Source organism: Callorhinchus milii, unplaced genomic scaffold (assembly GCF_018977255.1).
Source record: "Callorhinchus milii isolate IMCB2004 unplaced genomic scaffold, IMCB_Cmil_1.0 Scaffold3, whole genome shotgun sequence".
Taxonomy (NCBI): domain Eukaryota; kingdom Metazoa; phylum Chordata; class Chondrichthyes; order Chimaeriformes; family Callorhinchidae; genus Callorhinchus; species Callorhinchus milii.
Window position 1 is genome coordinate 14,640,320 of NW_024704744.1, and position 6,000 is coordinate 14,646,319.

Below are 6,000 nucleotides of genomic sequence, written 5' to 3' on the forward strand. Positions count from 1 at the left end.
TAAGCCACAAACTAATTGACAGAGAGTTGTGCAACTGCATTTATGCACCTGTTCGCAATGTTCCACATACCTGTTCTAACATGTACAGTATCCTAAATCATTTATAAAGCAATACGTATTTTTGTTTTTCCTTATTATTTTCTCCCTTTTCATCCTGTTAGTCTCCGGTACTATGCTCCTATGAACTGGAAGGGACTTGCTATATAATCTCTATCAAAGTTGCATGACTGCTGGCTGCTATGGGGGAATCGTAACCTAATTTTGTTGCACTCCTTATAGAGACAAGCTGAACCTCCTCTCAAAGGCTCCTTGTGTCCAAATGACTTTGATGAGGAACACATCATATTTGTTTGAAGAGCAGTAACAGGTGGGAGCTTGTTCTATGTCACTCCACGGCATTGATGCAAGTCTTACCAGGCAGGCAAGTTTGAAACTCAGAAGCCTGTTGAACAGCATTATTCCATCCAGGCAGGTGTCAGCTTGGCTCACTTGATAACACTCTCATCACTGAGTCAGAAGAATATGGGTTCAAGACCCATGTCAGCATTTTTAACTCACAAGTCAAGGCGAACATTCCAATTCAACTCCTTGGGACATCCTCCTGCTATACAAATGCAATTTGTTGTATTTGTTGTTGTAGGGGCGCGCTGCATTGTCGAAGGTGCCATCGTTTGGATGAAAAATTAAACCAAGATTCTTGTTCAAGTGGATGTCAAAGATCTAGTGGCACTGTTTGAAAAGAGAAGGAATTTTCTCACCTTATCCTAGCCAGCAATGCTCCAAATAAAATTGGTCATTCACTTCCTGCTGTTTCTGGCTGTGCACACACTGACTGGCATATTTGGTCTACAAATACACAGTCACTAGACTTTAAAGTATATCTTGTGAAGTGATTCAAGACATCCTTATAATGTGATAAGGTGCTATATTGAATGCAAGGATTTTTATCACCATATTCCATGTTGTTAGTTCAATACAGCACCGTCACCTTGGTAACATGAACAAGAGAAATGAATACTGATTATTATCTTATTCTTTAGTAGTTCAACCAATTAAATCACTTCTGTATGGTTGAATCAGTGGCAACGGAAGAAAGTAACAGAGCAGCTCATAAACTTAATAAAATTAATAAAATTAAATGCTAGAGGAAATATACGATATATGATCACATATTGTATAGTTGCCCTATACATATATATATATGTTTTTATACTCACCCAATTTACAATTCTTCAGTTCTAAAGTTGCTTTGCATCTGATGCTTAATAATAATAATTAATCCTTGCAATTACTGCGTATATTAATTTTAAAATCATACAGAATAATCTAGAAGACATGAAAAGCGCTATATCAAATGCAAGGATTATTATTATTATGTTTATTATCTATTACCTGCTCAGCATCTGGGCTCTTCAGCCTTCTTTAGATTCAGCAGTGTAATCAGCTGAAAAGCTAGGCTCTTGTCTATATTTAGGCTTTAGGCTATCTGGAGTAACAGCAAATCTCATCACTTCATTTTTATGATGTGAAAAGAGCAAAGCTTAGTTCTTTGTACCTGCAATAAACTGTCCATTGGAAGCCAGTGATTAGGTAATAACCTGTACCAAATGGTTATTATCAATCTTCTATGTCTTGTGTTTTCTTTTCTTTGTAACTCTTAGGTTTTGATGGGCATTACAAAGCAGCAGCCCAAAACTAACAACCACTGACAACCAATGGCCAGGATCTCAGTACATCACCAGAAATGGATACAGATCCTCAAGAGACTGGTTGAATGTACACAAATTGTACCCACTGCAGGGCTGAATATTTCTGAACTTAGGTTCAGCGATCACTGTGTTTGCCGTTACATCTACCCATTTGTTACCTAAGGAACCAGCTTCTGGTCTTTGCCTTATGACCATTATCTGAAAATTTACAAGAAATGTTTAATTCAGATTATTTGAAATTTGATTATTTTAAATTTCTGCAGAAAAAGACTTCTAAATTACAACAGAATTCAAGATTTTTGCAAACTTTAAACTTTAAGACAATGGTCTTCAGAGTAAAATCATGAGACTTTTCAAACTTCTGTGTGTTTTATAGAGGAACTTCTCCAATGCTTTATCCTGACAGTCTTGTAATCAGTACCTCCTTCACCTAATAGAGAAACCATACCTCAGCTAATAGGTATTCATCTCCATCCTACAACAAGAAATGCGTGGATAGAACTTCTGAAACAGAAAAGGCCAGCGAGCAAGGCATTTAGAGAAGTCAAGTCAGGAGGAGACAAAGACATGAATGAAGGTTTTGGTTACGTTGGGGCTGAGGTACGTTGGAGACAGGCATAATGTTGCATTCATCTTATTTGTGTACAAAAGTGTCTTCATCAATCACAATGGCAAACTGGAACTGAATCCAACCCATAAAGAGAAAGAATAGTGACTTAAGGGTGGTCCTGAAATGTTACATTCCTAAAGTATCCATACTTTTACAACCCGTCTGTTGTTACTATTGGAGCAATACTAGTTAACACTTTTTCTGATGTAAAGATGTTCTTATTTGGAAGTTGCAGGTGTAGCAGACAAATTGCAAGGCTTATTTGAAGTAGATTAAAATGAGCTAACGTTATTGTGCCTGTAATCTCTAGGTGCAGTATCCGACCAGTATATTTACTAATGACTGTGATATTTTATCATAGCAGTAACCTAATATGTAGAGGATTTACCATTACTCCATATTTTAGAGATATTTCATTGAGCATTAATCGGCATTACATTAATTAAGCCAGTTCTAGTATTATTTGTATTTCTCTGGGATATGTGCTATCCTGGTGTGCTATATTAGTAGCACTCCTGCCTCTCAGTCAGACAGATGTGCAAGGGATACAGTCACGCCAGGAGCCATGTGGTTATGGGGGCCGGAGTATCCATAGTATCAATTGACGATAGAATGGCTCATGTTCTTTCCAGTTCGATAGAACCACATCACGCATGCTCTTTCAAGATTAATCTTCTTCATCCAAACCAATCTCGTGATCTTGTGAAATAGTCTATTCCACCTGCTGAATTTGAGACTATGACACCTTGTTATTGACCTCTTGACTGTTGAATAAAATATTGGAGTCCAACTTATCTTTTCCCTTTGGAACCCAGAACACTGCAATAAGATCATCCTACAATTGGCTCTAATTCAATACNAAAAATACAATACAAAATTACATTTGTAAATCGGCTTTCATGTCGGGAGGATGTCCCAAGGTGCTGTCCCAAGCCAATGTAAACATTCTCAACTTCAGGATCAGATGGAGATTGTGGGACATGTGAGGTTAGAAGGAATGAGGAAAAAGGAGTAAAATGCAGCACTGTGTAAAAGCACGAAGGATGAAAAACAATTTCAGAATAGAGATGGTCACAAGAGGAACTATCACCTGATCAATACCTAACACTGTTATAGTAGTAGCATCAGCATAAACATTTATTTCCTGCTAAATACACAATTATCTGCTTGCAAAGTACACATTAACTACACTTTACAGTAAATCCCATAGAATCATAGAATATTACAGCACTGAAGGAGGCCATTCTTCCCATTGTGCCTGTGCTGGCTCTTTGAAAGAGCTACCCAATCAGTCCCACTCCCCTGCTCCTTCCCATACTCCTGAAAATTTTTCCTTTTCAGGTACCTATTTAATTCCCTTTTGAAAGTTGTTATTGAATCTGTTTCCATCAACCTTTCAGACAGTGAATTCCAGACCATAACAACTCTCTGTGTAAAAATCTTGAAGCACTTTGAGGCATTGTCTCGATGTGAAAGGTGCTATATCAAATGCAAAAATTATTTCAAGCATTGCCCCTACAGATATAACCTTCAAAGTGCTGTTTCAATCCATGGGTGGATATATTAAAAGACAGGTTACCTACCTGCTTGCAGTGCAGGTTTAGAAAATGTGTACAGTTTCTAAATGTCTATTCTAGGCTAATTCTCAATTGTATTAAAACTAGCTGCTGGCTGCTAACACGCTGCGACTCCCTGATTAAATTGATTCGGTTTCAACATTGCCCTCCCACCTTGCCTTAGTTTCTGCTGCTAGCTTACTCGGGCTTCCCTGCTGTGAACATCTCTTGGTCTCTCTATTTCCAATTAGTTTTTATTCTGTCACTAATCTGTTGCCAGTTTGATTTTGTTTTGTTTTCTATGTCACTGGTTCTCATAGGAACGTAGGAGTAACACGACTCCTCCAGTTGAAGGTGTACTTGGTTCACAATGGTTCAGCTCACCACCTGAGGTAGCCATTGCATCCTGGATTAAGCGCTCATGCTCATCAACCTAAAGTCTGAGTAACAGCTTCCAGCAGCCTTCCCAAGCCTCTGAGCGCTCTCATTAGTTGATTTTAATAACATCACCCTTCGACATTTTTCAGAGAAAGTGACATTCAGAGAGCTGCTCTGGAGACTTTGCAGAGCAGAGCAACATGGATGATCTCCAGGGTTAAAGGAATTAACAATTAGATAAGCCTTGAAAAGAGACCTCTCAGAGGAGATTTTAAAGAGATCTTTAAGATTTTAAATGGGTTTGGAAAAGAAAACTGGAACAATATTTCAGACACATCAAGGCAGCACAGGTTCAGGATTGCAAAGCGCAATTGGTGGATAGACACCACAATGTACAGTAGAATCCAATTATAATGCATAATGCACTTTGTTATGATGCAAGTTCACATATAATGCTTTTGGAGTGTGGACCCCAACATTTGCTTACTACAAGACAGGGGATGATGGTAGGCCGGGTATTCTGGAAGGATGAGATCAAATGGGCCAAAGGGTTTTCTTCATCTGAACCTCTCTTGTGATCTTATGAAGCCAGATTGCACATATCAAGACTTGAAATTCCTCATGCTTAAAAAATATTCCTCATGCACTCTGGAAGCTAATTTTCCATGGTTCTTTTTCAGTGGAGCAAATCTGCTTCCAAATTAAGATTGGATTTAGGAGTTTTTTTAACAAAATTCCACACAATCTTAAATTTTGAAACAGCAACTTTCTTATACCTAAGAATGTGAGGAGTTTCAGGCCGCCAACAACTGAGTCCATCACAGAAGGGTGACTCTATTCCCATATTCCATTGCCAATCATGTCATCTTGGATCCAGGCCCAATGAGACCCTGTTTACCATTCCCCCCTCACCCTCTCCAGAGGATAATATTTGTTGTGGAAAATGTTTCAGTAAAAATAAACTCTTCAGCGCTCTGCATTTCTTCCTATTGCTACGTGTTATAAGGAATAATACCAACAACTTGGTTTTATATAGCACCCTTCACATAAGGTAGGGTCTCGAAGCACTTAACATTGGCGGAGCCTGACTTCGAGCTGGGGGGAGGTAGGAGGTGACCATAGGCATGGTTGAAGAGGAAGGTTTTAAGGCGTAATCTAAAAATGGGAAAGGAAGAGGCAAGGCACAGAGATTAAGGGAGAGAGTTCCAGAGCAGGCCCATAAGACTGTTTGAGAGCATATTGTACCTCTGCTTTCTGACTTCTACTCTAAAAGCATTGCAGCTTCCCTTAGGCACTTCCTGCAGCTACTATTGGGACTGAATTTAGCCCAGAAACCTCAGATGTTCAGTGCTATGCCAATACTGAACATTGAACACAAATTTCATCCTTCTCCTCCACTGATGAAAAGAAGTACATCTAAACAGCACACCTCAAGCAGCATCTAAACTCCAAAGCTCTATTTATCATTGAACTGCTTGGACTCAGGTCTTGTGGTAGCAAATGTTGGGGGGAAGGGTCAGAACATGATTGCATAAAGTTTCTAATTCGCAACATAAATGTATTGTGTAAATTAGATGGTACATTTTTTTGAAATAAAAGTGCTGGAAAGCCTTACTGGCATCCATCACCTTAATGGGGATCTGAACAAGCTTGTTAATTGTTTCAGTTTAGATAAACATTCCACCCTGTGAATTGAATTAGGCTGTTTATCCCCACACAAAAGTACTAGGGAAAGTAAGTCTACAGA